The following is a 15,745-nucleotide window of genomic DNA, read 5'->3' as shown; positions in this document are numbered from 1 at the left end:
GTGCTAGGAACCATGACGCCTTCACGCTAGAGGGAAAACAGGAAGAGGAAGGCAATGCAAATACACAACCCAAACAGATGCAGGGCTTTTCCCCACAGATCCTTGCACTTTGAGGGTTTCTCGAAAAGCTGCAAAAAGTTTGCATAAATGAAACATCCAGTCAAATCCACATGAAGGTTCCCCCAGAGCCAGATTTTTCCCTGTGGGCTATACTGTCATCTCCCACTTGAGGAAATGTGCATTGCTAGTGGTATATGATGTTACTAAGGTAAAAACTGGAGCCCTACTAAAATGATAGACTGTCTTTTCTATGGAGAGCAGAACAGAAAGTGGATCAGAGAATGTGTTAGAAATCAGCAGTGTGACTGCTTCACAAGCAGCAAGTTTTGCAGTTGAGGCTGAAAATACAGAATCCATAAAGTGCATATATAAGAATGCACACTTCCTGCAGATTCTGTTGATAACTTTCTGATCACTGTCGTCTTGTTATTTTCCATGCAGCAGAGAGTTAGCCATGTTGACAGGATGTGAGCTGGATGGCTTTAAAAGCTGTCTCCCTGTTAGAATAACAGGGTTCACATGAACACAGTCTGCCACCTTTTTGCAAAGGAGGGGCAGCCAACAGCAGAATAACAACAGCCTGAGTGTTATGGTATGGAATTTGGATACTTCAAACCCACGGGGCCAAGTGTGCTGAAAGAGTTGGCTGATGTGACTGCAAGGCAGCTGTCTGTATTATATGAAAAGTGATGTTGATTGGGAGAAATTGTTTACAACCGGGGAAGAAAAAAAAAAAAAGCCAAGGTTGCATCAATGTTTAACAAAGAAAAGAACAGTGATCTGGGGAGCTACAGGTTGCTCAGCTTCATCCCAGTCCCTAGGAAAGCCATGGGCTCATCCTCTTGTGTTCTATTTCAAAAGATTTTAAGAGCAAGAGGATAACAAAGGGCAGTTATTACATTTGTTGAGAGCAAATTGTGCTTGTCCATTGGATTGCTTTCTGTGATGAAATGACTGTTTGTGTGGTTAAGGGGAGAGCAATGAACACAAACTGTCTAGAAGAGCTTTTGACAGGATCTCCCATGGCATTCTCGTTTGGAAGCTGGGTATGGGCCTGACAAACAGGCAGCCAGGTGGACTGAAAATCACCAGAACTGCCAGGATTGAAGGATAGTGATGGCAATCCAGATGTCCATCTCACACCTAGATGAGAGTGAAGTACCCCAGGGGTTGTTTCTGGGACTTGTATTGTTCATTATCTTCATCAGCAACCTGGATGATGAAGCAGAGGGCACCCTTAGCAAATATGCAGTTTGCACTAAATTTGGGGGCTGGGGCAGTGGTGGTCTTGAGAAACTTTTGGGGATGGAGGCAATAGAAAGCTAATGCAGTTCCACAAGAGAGGTTCCATGCTCAGTTTCTAAGGTAACACCAATATCAGCACAGGCTGGGTGAATGGCCTTGCTGCTGAAAAGGCCGAGGGTTCTGGTGGGTATGGGACTGAATATGGGCCAGAGGGTGCTCTCATCATGCACGGAGCTGCATGAGGAGGCAAACAGTCAAGGGAAGTGCTGAGGAAGCTGCTCCTGCACATATTTTGCAATGCGTGATCTTATGTGAAGCTGTGGAAAACTTTTAAATAGGCTGAGCTTCCTTGCCAGCCTGAGAATCAAAAGCGGACACTGGTAAAGCAATGTGTGGGACCTTTGTAGGGCCAGTTCAATAAGCAGCTTAAAAAACTTGTAAGGAAGGTGAAGAAGTCCAGCCCCAATGGAGACTGAATTATTATTTTAGTTTAATATATAAATCTGACTTGCTGGAGCAGTTTAGTACCTTCATACATTACAAGAATTATATTTTGTAAGTAGCATTCTCATTCTCCTGCCAGATGATGCTTTGAAATAGGTTCACTTTCCTATTTTGGTATCACTTTCCAGAATAAGAGTTCAATTCACAATTTATGCTGAGAGGCCTTTCGGTCATATGACATCTTTACAAAGCAAACTAGAGGACTAAAATCCAATAAAAGAAGTATATATTTTTTTTCCTGATGTCTTCAATCCTGAATTAATTACTTAGTGGCTGGAAATATGCTCTCATCTCACATAAAATAATTTTCTAGGTGAAAGGACAAAAATAGTAGCTTATTTTTGGTGGTCCCTGAGGAAGACAGAAGTGAAATATTGTTTCCATTACAGAGTTTTTATGTCATTAATTAAAGCGTATTTTGGGGCTGTAACCTGTTGAAGGGCAAAGAATTTGAAGTGCCTACTAAAATGCTCCAAAAAGGAATAACTTTAATTGTGCATCATGGATGCTCTTTCTCACAGTTTTGTGTCTTGTAGCACTTGTTTTGTAAAAACATAAGAAGAGTGATTAAAAAATAAAAAATGGTACTCTACCAGCATCTGGTTATTTTCAACTCAAGGAACCTGCAAAGCCCCCATATTGTTTCTGAGTGCTGAGTAGCTCATCAAACTTTTCTTCCATGAATTTGGGCATCCTCCCCTTGACCACATGTGAGCTGTTCACATCCATGACATCCTGAGTTCATGAATTGTATGGTTTAAATAAACAGTGCATGAAAACAAAACGTAACAAAACCCTTTGTTCTTGAACCTGCTGCCTGATTGTAACCCCCAGGTCTTGTGCTGGAAGTCAGGCTGTAGCTGGCTGCTATGCAGTCTCCTTTGGCACTCATGAGTTGATAGATGACTGCTGCTGTCCTGGATAATGTTTTTCCAGATGACGAATTCCCAGTTTATGCAGTCGTTCCTTGTGTAAAGGAATGGGCTCTTCCAAAAACACTGGCCATCCTTGATGTCTCATCTTGAACTTTCTCCTGAATCAGTCCATCTCCTTGAAGAGTAGGTGAGAAGAACCAGAACTACACAAGTATCCAAACTCTGGACAAAGCATGGATCTAGACAGCAGCATAATGATGTTTGTTGTTGTTTTTGTTTGTTTGTTTGACTGTACATTGAGCCGATGTTATATCCTGCCTAACCCTAAAATCTCACTCCTGAATCAAAATGTTTAGGAATGTTCCATCATTGTATCTGTGAAATCAGAGTTGTTTTTCCACATCAATTTATATTACAGTGATATATCATTTTAATAGTGTTACTCAGTCGTGTAGCCTCTCCCACACTTCTATGCAATCAGCCTTTCTTTTCACTATCTTGAAGTTTGTGGCTTTTTGTTTGTTTGTTTGTTTGTTTTACTATCTTAAATTTAATGTCATCAGACTTCATGAACTAACATTTGCCACTTTTCCACATTGTTTATGAATACCTTTCCACATATGCTGTAGTGTGACTAGTGGTTACAACCAGGCAGCCAAATGCACTGGTTGTTTTAACTAGGATAGCTGTAATTGCTGAAGAATGGTGGAACTGATTCTGATTTAAACATGGGACTGTGTTGTGAGTGTGTTTGCTGGGTCATTAGTGTTGATTTTGGACATACGACCCATTACCTCAGGTCTACTATCATACCCACAGATTGGGGCCGCAGTTGCAGGATCCCCTCAGATAGCCTGCTGTTTGTTTCCTTGCTTGAAACCTCCAGTCCTACCTTTCCAGGCAGAGCATACACATGGAGCCTGTTTGCCTCTTGGCAGACAGCTGCTGACCACTGGCTTCTGCTTTCTTTGGTTTTCGCTAATTCTTGTACTTCAGTCTTCATGGTTTTTAATCAGTCCCAAATGAATTCCCGTGGCCTGCTTGGGTAAGCTTCTGCTCAGTGTTTTCCCATGTTTCTGCCAGTGTTTGCACAGCCAGCCTGGGTCTGGCTTGCATTTATCACTTGGAATACATAATGGATTTTTGTATATTTTGTGTAAAGAATATTAACAAAGATACCCTACAGAAACCCAGCTTTGCTTGATACAGGTTGGTCTAAAAACCAAATCTAATTTCTTCACTTTAATTGGAAGAATGTCAGTCATTAATAAAAACTCAAAACAGAAGTAAGTTTGGCTCTATTGGGATTCGTAAGGCAGGAAGCTTAAAAGGGCCCTACTACCTGTGTATGGACCAAACATCCCTTGGAAAATCACAGAATGATGATTCACGGACAAGGTGATACAACCCAATTAATCTGGATGGTGCAGGATATGCTTAACAACAACAACACTTTTTTTTTTTTTTTTTTTTTTTTTTTTTACACAGCTGTTGTGTTTCTACGTAGCTACATTTACAATGCCTATCAAAGTTTGGGTCTCATCTCCTTTCTGTTGAAGCCAGGGCTGAAAACACACTTTTTCCTACTGGAGCAGGCATTGGGACCCCTCCAGAAATCCTACTGCCAGTATATGCAGAGGAATCAGGCAAAAGGGGGAGGAGAGGCAGCACAAGGTAGTGCCTGCTTACATCACAGCAGTCTTGTCAGTGACCAGTCTGGAGTCAAGGTTTTGGCCTTGGGTTTTAGTTCTGCAGATGCTGAATCTCCATTCTGCTGACAATGAAGAGGAAGGAACAACATAATGGAATCCACTGGCTATAGGAAATGTTTAGCTCATTTCTTTGCTGTAGTTACTCTTTGTCTTGGGTAGATCCCCTGTTAAGACAAAATCAAACTTGATGCACCCAAGTCAAGGGGTTCTAGTAGGCTTGCTAACATCTCTGGGGTACTCACAGCTGCTGAAGTGTTATTGATTGACAATACCACATTCATGTAATTCTTCTGTGTTTCCTTTTGTATTGTTTTCAATTACAGTAATTTCAACAGAGCTGTCTACAATCAGAAACTATGGAAATTGAATACAGAAAGATGTAATTCAAGGAAGAGTAAATATAGAGCAGCATCAACTTTTATTTTTTTAGTTTTTATTTTTGAGAAAGGATACAGACTTCTCAGGATCAACTCTGTGTTCTCAGTTTAACTGGCAGACAGGAAATGCTTTTTTTTTTTTTTTTTTTTTTTTTTTCTTTAGGTCCCTAAGGATGTTTCTTTGTTAGAAAGCCAAACCTCTGTTTCCTCTATTCCTTTTAACAAATAGCAAACCTGCTGAACATAGAGTAGGCTTGGCACCAAATGCTTGAACGTGTAGCCTATTTCTTTTACAAACCAGTTTCATTTGGACATTGGAAGTCTGTCTTTGTTTTCTGCTAGAGAGCTTAGTAGGCAGCTGATTGATTTTCTTGTGGCCAGATGCTGGAGCATACGCTTGTGCAAGTGAAGTCTCATTAACGCAGCTAGTCTCAATGGGGTTAACAGCAATTAGTGTGTGTGTGGAAGTCCCTGGCGCAGCTGTTTCAAAAAGTTTTGGCGGTGTACAAATGGTTAAGTTGAATAAATTGGGTATTTAGGATGACAGTGAAGTGTGGCATAATGAACTGGGGAGCAGGTACTATGTGGCTGCGGGTTGCAGGAATACTGGAATGATGTACAGAAGTCTGTCTTAAGCAGCACAAAACTGAGACTTAGGGCAGAAAGTAACAGTGGAAGTCAAACTCCTGGCTCTTAGTGGCACCTGCTTGTCAGCTGGAGGGCTCAGGAGAAGCTGCCACACTGGGCACCATATGACTGAAGCCAATCTCACATACTCTGATGGAAGGCTCCAAGCTCCAACTCTGTTTTTATTTTAATACCTACCAATTAGGAACCTCGGTCAATGAGTCTGCTGTCTCTGCAAACTAGTCTGAGCCAGTATCTTACCTCTTCACTGTCTTTGTATTTTCAAGGGATGATTTTTCTTGAGTTGCCTGGGATCAAGACATAATACTGTATGCTTTAAAGGATTTCTGCCTAATGAGTTTTTGTGATTCTGAGATCCATTGTGGAATTTCTCTGCTACGAGGCTCTCCTGTGCAGTACTACTGAGAGGATTTTCATTTTCAACAAAATGAGAGGAAAAGTTCAGCCTTGCACTTTGGGGGGTTTTGTGCACATACTTCTAAATTGCTTATATAGTGGTTTGTCTGACCATGTTGCTCTAGAGACCAGACAGAGACATAGAAGGCTTCAACTATTTGATCAGTACTCAACTGGTAATACTATTACTGAAATTAGTTGTGTGGTTTGTTTTTGTGTGTGTGTGTGTGTGTTTGTTATTGCTGTAGTTTTTGTATGCATGTGTGTTTTCCCTATCTGATGAGTAGGTTTATATGTTTGAGTTTCATTATTCGAGGCTTAGAGTTCTGTTTGCTCATGGTTGAAAAGTTACATGAACAACCAGTTGCTTACTTCACAGAATCACCTAGGTTGGAAGAGACCTCCAAGATCACCTGGTCCAACCTCTGACCTAACATTAACAAATTCTCCACTAAAGCATATCACTAAGCTCCACATCTAAATGTATTCAAGACCTCCAGGGATGGTGACTTAATCACTTCCCTGGGCAGCCCATTCCTAACAACCCTTTTGGTAAAGAAGTTCTTCCTAATATCCAACCTAAACCTCCCCTGGTGCAACTTTAGCCCATTCCCCCCCCCAAAAAAGAAGCACTCACACAACCCCTGAGAATCAGCAAGAGCTGTTTATTGCCAGGACATCTTGCAGGCAAGCCTGCGGGATGTCCGTGGTGTTTGGTGGCTCCAAGCTAACGCTTGCGATGGAGCCTGAGCAACGAGTAGGGGGCTCGCCGGGCACTCCTGCGATGCTGGTGGCGCTCTCGGATGGCAGAGCACAAAGACGTGCCGCAGGAGTCCCAGGTCTGTCCCAGCAGAGGTGGATCCACTTCCATCCATTCCTCCACAGCTGGGGGATCCAGCTCCATGGGCTCCACGTGTTGGGCAGAAGGCTAAGCCAGTCCTTGCCTGGGACTGCCCAAACGGGACGCCTTCCATCCAGAATGTTCTCGGGCCAGATTGCCGAACCAGGGGGTCGTCCAGTCCCACGCCTTGGTCCCATGCCACTGTCGGCTTGGTTTTCATGCATGGGTCTGACGCTGCCCTCTGGTTTACGGCTATTACTGGGTCCTGCACTGTGCTCCGGACTATGGGCACGCCTCTGCTCCCCGCGGTGTCTGCCTGATGCTCCCACCTTCACTCCATGTCACTGTTGCTCCTATGGTAAGGCCCAGGCCCCCTGTCGCTGGGTGTTTGAGGGGCCGGCCTGTTCCCTGCATCGTTACAGTGCCAATGGTACTGCCTGTATGTGTCTGTGGGCTGGGCGCCAGAGGTCCCTTGGGCACTGGTGTCTCTTCTGCCGCTGGTGCTATCCCTCTGCCCATGACACATCTCCTTCTGGTCAGGTGCATTCCTTCTTGGTGCTTCACCAGACTGCATCGCTGTCCTTGCACGCTAAGGAGGCCTGCTGCTCGCCTTGCTCTTCTAGTCTTCTTCCTGCCGCACAAGCTGGCAGTCAGAGGGCCGAGATGCTCGGTGAGTGGTGGGCCAGCTGCAGGGGGCCTGTTTTATAGGGCCCGCAGCAAAGTGGTGGCCACTGTGACCTCAGCAAGCCTCTGTGATGGAGTGGCCCACACATGGCCAAAGGCGGCTGTGCTGGGAGCGGCCTGGAAGATGCCCTCCCGTGGACAAGGAGGAGGGTTGGGGGACTGAGGGCCCCTTTTCTGGGGCTGGCTCCCCCAGGCCATTTGGCTTGCCAGAGAGAAAGGCTGCCCCTTGGCCACAGGGACTGCCCTGCACCTCCCATCCTGTGCCCTGGGTTTATTTTTAACACTGTTTTTTAGGCAATTTCATTCTATTCTTTATGGAAAAGAACAGAAGCCAGGTCCATCTTCAGCCCTAGTTCCCATGTGCGCTTTGTGCTCCGAGTGAAGAATTTCTTCCTCACGTCACATCTCCTCTAAATCTCCCCTCATTTGTTCAAAGCCATTATTCCTGGTTCCATGGCTACACTCCCTGGTAGAGTCCACCACTTGCAGAAGTTTATGCCTTATTGGTGAATTAGCCACCTACCTCTTGATTAGAAGAAGGTCCAAAATATTGCTGTGTGCTGCTTGTTTTTTGTATGTGAAGTGCAAGGAGAAAGGCAAACTTAGGGGTCCCTCTATAACAATCAAACAAATAAAACTTAAGAACTTGTAAAGAACCAAATGATACCCTAGAATTGTGATAGTTGGATTTGCCTTGACATCTTAATAAAAGAATTTGATGTACTTGCAAACAACCTGCAGAAGCATTTTAACAAATTACCTGTGAAAACAGTATTTTCAGAAATAAATGTTACATTTTCTTAGAGGAAACACATCAAAAGAGCACAGGAAGAAAGAAAGCATACCAGAAGAAGACCTATTATATTGCCTGACTTGAATTGTTTGCTTTACTTATCATGAGGTTATGTTTGATCTTGGCAGTCAGATCTGCAATGAAGTAATTTGCTGTAGCATTCTGTTAGACTACCTTTCAAAAAAGGCAGTGAGACTTTTTGACTGGTGTAGTCCAGCTTTAATAATACAGGAAGCTAAGACTGCAAAATCATTTAAGACATTAGTAAATCCCAACTGTCCCAGCTGGCAAAAAAAAATAAGAAATTTTAATAAACTTGATTGAAATTCTTTATGGTACAAGATGAAACATCAACATCTGGAAATGCATTTAGATAACCGGTCAGTTTTCATGTAAATACTCAGTATGAAAATAACCACTGTTAAAAATTTAACAGGCAGTCTGATAAAATACAGGCATTAGCACCTGACTACGTTGTCTAATGTAGACACGCCAAGGTTCTTTCAGGTCATGGTCCTGACAGGAATTTATTTTGTCCATTTGTCTCCAACAGCAGTATTCATTGTAAAACCCTAACAGCAGGATGTGGTTAGGACATCATACATGATATTATGGCTCTTAACAAGCCTTTTCCAGGAAGTGATGTTGGAGACTTATCTGAAACAATGCTTGCAGCCAAGCCCCCAAAAAAAGTCTGACATCTTGTCAGCCTCGGTGCCTGCAGTCAGCTTACCAGCTATGAGAGAGGAGCAATGAAACTGTGTGAATAGGTCGTCTTCACAGCTATTCTCACAGGTCTTGAGCAGCCTCTTGACCCTTATGTCCAATAAGGGTCAATAAGGTGCTTCTATTTTATTAAAACAAACAAGCAAGCAAACATCCAGGCAGTCTATTATTAATTTACTTTTAACGAGGGAACTTTATTTTTCTGTTAGAAAATATAGACTGTGGTCTTGTTGCTACTGCACAAAGCAAATGTAACCTATTTGCAAAGTAATTCTTTCTGTGTTTTGGCTTTGCCACTGAGTTATTTTTAAATGTGATCCATTTTAAATGCAATACATGTTCTTAATTTCATCCTAATTAGTCTTACATAAACGTTATGTAGGTCAGTGGTACCTCAAGGTAAAGGTGACCTGCTGCAGGAAGGATAAATAGGCCTTCAGAGTTTGTTCACAAGACTGACAAATCAGTGTTCCTCTCCAGAGGTCTGGGTTTCTTTCTTTCTCATTCTTTTGAAAACAAGCTTTGGTCTAAGGCAACCTTGAAAAACATAAGGCAAATATAACCAGCTCAGATACCTGAATCTGTGAAGAACGTAAAAACCAGGTCCCAGAAACTGGTTGTTGATCATATCCAATTCTGCGATGTTTGTGATAGCTTCTGAATAGAAATAGTGCCCAGGAAATTTAAACTAGTGTTGTCCAAAGCAAAGCAAAGGGTAAAGTCAAGCTCCTTGGGCATGATGCTGAAAAGAGACCGCCTGAGACATGGAAAGTTGTAATGTAGAGGGCCTTTAGGATGCAGTGACATTTTCCTGAGCTCAGTAGCTGGTGTTTTGGGGAGCGCGGCTGAAGTCACATCAGGGTTTTGTGAGAATGGTTCAACAAGGAATCACCAGGGGAACTGTAAAGCTCTCTTTGCTTAGGCTTAGTCTTTTGTACAACCCTGAGATCTCAGAAAAATGAAACTATGGATAAAGTATCCCTTTGCTTCACTTCAGCTGTTTTACTTTGTCACAAAAAAAAAAAAAAAGGAAAGTTGGAGCACTCTATTGGAAAGAGCCAGGTGTTTGGGTTGCTGTAGACATGTGAGATGGAGCTCAGTGCTACCCGCATGCACCCGGGGACTTGACTCGTGGAAGCCGTATCCTGCCAGAAACCAGTCCTTAGCCAAGCAATTTTGGACAATTCTTGGCATGCAGGAGAGCTGATAAAGCTGACAGGAGCGTGATCAAGACTTTCTGTGTGTGTTTGTACAGCTTGTGCTTGTCAGGAGGCAGAACTTTCTTTCACTGGAGTAATACCCTGGTGGATGCTGCAGTGTTGATGTATGGAGGTTGGCTGTTTGCTCCTTGGTCACTCTCTGCCCTGTGGGCAGGGTGCTGAGCCACCAGTACCTCCTCAGGCCCAGCGTGGCCATCCCTCCAGCACTACTTGCAGAGAGAGGAGCTCAGAGAGCAGCAGCATCTTCACTTTGTGCTTGACCAAGATAGTGACAGGAAGAAAAAAATTCCTTGTGGTTTTGCTACAAACACTGGTGTTTTGCTTTCCACTGAGGAAAGCAAAGAGGTAGCACCGAGGAGGCAGCTGCTGCAGCGGGTAAAATACAAATAACAGTTACCAGTGGCAACAGATCTCCTCTGCTGGTGAATGAGCTCTTTTCCTGGTCCTGATGACCCACACAAATCTCCAGCCTCGTGTTTATTTCTCGTTTGTCAGAGGAACTCGAGGTTTTGATAGCTACTTAAAGTTGTGTGGTTGAAATAGGATGCAGAGGTGTGTATGTTTATACTTACCAGCTGCCATAGTAAAGCTCTGTGGTTTGATGATCCAGCTGAGTATAAATCACCACTTTAATGCTCAGTGATATATCACAGTGAGACACCAGCCTTTCAGAAGTGTCTCTGTGTTTGTTACGGTGCATGATGAAGCCAGAAACCTGCTTCTGCTGTCCATAGACAGTTCAGTATTTCCTGCAGTGCTGTAACTTCTCAGATAAGATTTCTGCAAGTTTTTCTGTATAGGAAATTATTAAAATTTATCTGCAACAATCACTATGATTGTGGATAGTGCCTTTGTTGCCATAATGTATAAAGATGCGTATGAAGATCCCACATAAATTATTCCTGACGTCTGAGTATGAGGCAAAGTGTATAAGTGAGATAGAGAGAAAAAAATAGATGAAGTCCGGGAAAAGAAAATTGAGGTGTTTCTGTAAAGCTTGCAGAGATGATAAATACTGTTGAAGTAATATGCAAACAGCAAAACAAGTGGTTTGGCAGCTGCTGCAAAGCAATTTACCTTGCTGACCAGTATCACCTCAGTTGCATTTCTGTGCTCCTTTCATGTCTTTTTGTTTTTGTTTTTGTTTTTTTTTTTTTCTTCTTCTTCTTCTTCCTCTCTCCACACTCCTGTGGTCTCTAGCTCTCTGTCTGGGTTGGCCAGGGCTGTTTAGTTTCTGTTAGTGCCTAAAAAATGGCATAGAACAACTGCTTGTTGCTAAAGCTAACAGCAGCACCATCATAGCTTCCAGATTCTGAGTGCAAACCCATCAGGCAAGAGGCAGGAGGTGTTGAGATGTCCTGGGGTTTTCCCAACCTGATTGTGGTGGTTTTACTTGGGTGGGCGGCCGAGCTCCATCATAACCACTCTCTCACTCCCCCTCCTCAATGAGGAACAGGGAGCAAATACGATGAAAAGGGCTCAAGGGTTGAGATAAGGACAAGGAGACCGCACAGTAATTATTGTGACGGGCAAAACAGACTCAGCGTAGGGAGATAGTAAGAGTTACTGCTTATTACTAACAAGCTAGAGAAGCGAGAAGCAAAGGAAGCCAAAAGCACCTTCCTTCCCATCCGCCCTCTTCCACCTCCTCCCCCCGAGTGGTGCAGGGAAATGGGGGAATGGGGGTTATGGTCAGTCTGTAGCACTTCGCCGCCGCCGCTCCTTCTTGGTCACTCCCGTCCCCTGTGCTGTGGGATCCCTCCCATGGGATGCAGTCCTTGCTGAACTGATCCGGCGTGGGCTGCCCACAGGTAGCAGCTCTTCAAGAACTGCTCCAGATATGGGTCCGTACCACGGGGTCCATCCCTTGGGAGCACACTGCTCCAACCTGGATCCCCCACGGGCAGCAGCTCCTGCCAAGTCACCTGCTCCTGCGTGGTCTCCTCTCCACGGGCTGCAGATCTGGCCCGGAATCTGCTCCGGCAGGGGTCTTCCACAGGCCGCAGTCTCCATTGGTGCAGGTTCACCTGCTCCACCGTGGTCTCCTCCACGGGCTGCAGCGTGGAACCCTGCTCCACCGTGGTACTCCATGGGCTGCAGGGGGACAGCCTGCTTCACCATGGGCCTCACCACAGGCCACAGGGGACTTCTGCTCCAGCACCTGGAGCACCTCTCCCCTTCCTTCACTCCTTATTCACTGACCTTGGCACCTGCAAGGCTGTTCCTCGCTTCTCTCACTCTCCCAGCTGCTGTGTGACGCACTGGTTTGTTTTTATTTATTTATTTATTTATTTTTCCCTGTCTTAAATATGCTCTCACAGAGGTGCAAAACAACATCACTTATTGGCTCAGCTCTGGTCAGCAGTGGGGCCCTTACCAAACATGAGGCAGCTTCTAGATCCTTCTCACAAAAACCACCCCCATGGCCCCCTGCTATCAAAACCTTGCCATGTAAGCCCACTACACTGGTCTGGATCGAGAGGTATCAATTAGATATTGTAGTCAAAGGTTGAGAGGATGCAGTTGTTAGCCTGGACTAGCAGTAATGACAATCACCTTGGTTGCCCTAATGACTGATTGAGGCATGGACACCTGCATTTAATCTGGGAGGCAAAGCTTTGTCTGATGAGGAGAGCAGGAGGAAAGGATTGGCTAAAAGCTGCTGAGCGTGAAGGGCACTTAAATGGATGGAAGCAGTGCACACTAAATGCTGTATAGCTCAGTGAATACTGGCTCAAGGTATGGAAATACTGCCTGGAGAAGATGGATTTCGACCTCAGGGTTTTAGTTTTTGATGTTTCTTTCATGGCTCTTTATACTACTGTAAAGCAAATCAAAATGAATATTTAATGTGAGTGTGTGTGAGAAAATGCTGGCTTGCAAAAGCAAAATTTACCCTTCAGAAGCTTCTGTAACAGAGTCTATACAAGGGCAAAAGTTCATAGGTTGTTGTTGTTGTCATTGCTTTCTGACCAATATATGTGGCCAAGAAGGATGCCAGCCAACGTGCTTTGGTTTCTGCAAGAGTTTTAATACCCACTGCGTTCAGCTGAGACAGACTGTCTGTAGGTGTCAGAGTACTCTTGGACACAAGTGATCATATGTGTTTGATGGATGATTGTGGAAGGTCTTCAGGGTAATAATGTTGCAGCTTGGTAAAATCTTATCTCACTGGAGACTGCTCACTTGGCTAATCATCGTCAATATGAAGCAAGCTCCCTTCTCTTTGGTATACCACGAGAATTTCACGTATTTGCACTGTTGCTGCAGCAATGCTGAGCTGCTTCTAAAGAATAATATTAAGTGGTCGTAAAAATACATGTTTCAAAGAAAAAATGTTCGGTCCTAGTTTTTAAGCCAAAGCCTAGCTATACTTTCTCACTCCTTACCTTTGTCAATAAAAACTGCTTTGCATTTCAGTTACTGAGTCCCAGGTGTGTTTCAGGCTAATTACTTCAAACTGTATTTGCTCACAGCTGAAGGTCAGGTGTGCAACAGCAGCTATGATGTACTCAAAACTTAATGCATCTTGTCTTTTAAGCTATATAAAAAAAAAAAATCCACAGTAATGATTGTTAGGAAGTTACCACTTAATTGATTCCGATATTAAATGGCATGAGAAAGGGATGTACTCATTTACAGCAAAGAGCTCTCTGTCTTCAATAAGCAAAGACTGTGATGCTCCTCTATAGATTTTTATAGTGGAAAGTAGAAGGTATTCTGAATCTTGTAGATTGAAGAATCTCCTTTTCTATTTGTCCTGCGGTATCTTCTGGTATCATGGATTATATTTAAGTGATTGTCACACCCTGTCTGCAGTGCACAGGAGTTTGTGGTGTTTGGCTTTCCACTTAACTGCTTGCTTTTCTCCTGTACCTCTCTGAGACATTATGCAGTTTTCTGCTTTTAGAGAAGTGCTCTAATTTGGTGCTTAAATGGTGCAATGAGCTATTCTAAAAGGGACCAGTTTGTACTATTTCCCCTTGCAATAACTTGAAAATAATCATCTTACTTTATATTTCCTGATACCTGTTTAGTTCCCCTGGCTTTTTCCTGAAGGAGGAAGTATTTATAAAGCTGCCTCTTCAAATCTGTTTCTTGTAGCGACAACAGAGACTCTGTGGTATTAGTGCTGACTCTCACTGGAGGGTCTGGAACCCTCTGGTTCTGCTGTCAGAGCAGTAAATATGTGTCAAATTCAAGCACAAGTGTATTCCTTCCCAAAAGTGAAATGTGCCAAGATGGAAGGATCCTGAAGGATACAAGCAGCTTGGGAAAATACCTTTTGAAACTGTCCCTACAAAGGCACCTTGCTGCATGTTCTGCATGCCTGCCTTGGAATAAGGAAATAATAAGTAGTTACAAGGCATGTTGGCGTGTCTGTCTGCATGCTCTTACAGCCACAACAGGCTATATCTCTTCTGTTGGTGCCTTCCTAGCAGACCTGGCTCTTCCTGAACTTCAGAGTTAAGTACACTTCTGATTTTTGTCTTTGCAAAGAACAGAGTCTTTGACTGTAGGCTCAGAGCTGGCTTTATTGCAGAATGGTAGGGAGGTAAGCTGCTGCGTAAGCCTACGGTTGAAGAGATGAGCTAGTTGCTCTGAGGCTAGGGTGAGCTGCTAATCCTTCCCTCCTGCTTGTACGGGCCTATGCTAAGATGCCTTTGGGCTGGCTTTGAAGCAGGACTGATTCACTGGAAACATCTGATCCTCTGTTCTGGCATTCCAAGTAGCCATACCTTGCTGGGTGGCCTGCACTCAGAAATCTGGATTAGGATGAACTGGGGAGGAGGATCATAACGGAGGATTCATTTTGGAAACATCTTTCCATGTCACACACAGCATTGGCTTTACTAATGTACAGAGGGGGCGCAGTACATCAGGAAGAACCTCTGTACATTTTATTTATATATATATATGTATGTAGAATTATTCAGAAGGGGGAGAGCTAAATCAAACTATCAAAGTATCACAAAAGCACCTCCTAATGCACCTGCATGACCACACACACAAACTGGGTGATTTGGGGTTTACCTTACGTTCACTTTTCTCATTATCAGACTTTTTTAACATAGTTTATATCTTGTTTGGAAATGTGTAGTATGAATCCACTGAAACATCAGCAAGCATGGAGTGAAAGGTATCCACTATTATATATACACCTACTGGAGTTTCTTGTTTGCAGCCTGCGAGAAGGAAGCTGGGTGCAAATACCCTGAGCTTGCACATCCAAAGTGTCCCCATTCAGAGCCAGCTGAGGGCACAGCCGGAGAGCACATGGCTTGGGCCAGCCTTGCAGAAGCCCTTCCTACCTGTGTAGCCAGAGTTCAGGTGTGAATGCCTGCTGCCTTCCCCACAGTTTATTTCCTTGTGGCCTGCAGTGGCTTTTTATCTGTTTGAAGATGGTTATTTGGTGTCTCCTCTGTCAATCCCACCTCTAAGTACACCAGAATGATTTAGTCTGGTTATCCCTGATAAATGCCACAGGAGAGGCTTTTTGGACTTGTTTCAGCTGGTGCTTTACCTTTCAGGAAAGGTAAAGACTTTACTGACATACAGTGAAATTATGTGGTAGAACATAACCTTTCCTAGCTGAAAGTTAAGCTGGTCTGCTCAGACGGAAGAAATAATTTGGAAAAATAAAAGGGGGGGGGGGGGGGGGGG

General features: G+C 43.8%; 1 long non-coding RNA gene across 2 annotated transcripts in view; it reads left to right on the top strand.

The window, feature by feature from the left end:
- The first annotated feature begins 4,737 nt into the window (after positions 1 to 4,737).
- Positions 4,738 to 15,745, top strand: part of LOC118169486 — a 40,122-nt gene continuing 29,114 nt past the window's right edge. Inside the window, exon 1 of one of the 2 annotated variants that reach the window (XR_004752144.1) lies at positions 4,738 to 4,790. This is a non-coding gene — a long non-coding RNA (uncharacterized LOC118169486). Of the gene's footprint in view, positions 4,791 to 12,722; positions 12,821 to 15,745 lie in introns of those variants that run through there. The other variant, XR_004752143.1, reaches the window with a different exon arrangement.

Source organism: Oxyura jamaicensis, chromosome 6 (assembly GCF_011077185.1).
Source record: "Oxyura jamaicensis isolate SHBP4307 breed ruddy duck chromosome 6, BPBGC_Ojam_1.0, whole genome shotgun sequence".
Classification (NCBI taxonomy): Eukaryota; Metazoa; Chordata; class Aves; order Anseriformes; family Anatidae; genus Oxyura; species Oxyura jamaicensis.
This window is presented reverse-complemented; position numbering and strand designations above follow the sequence as displayed.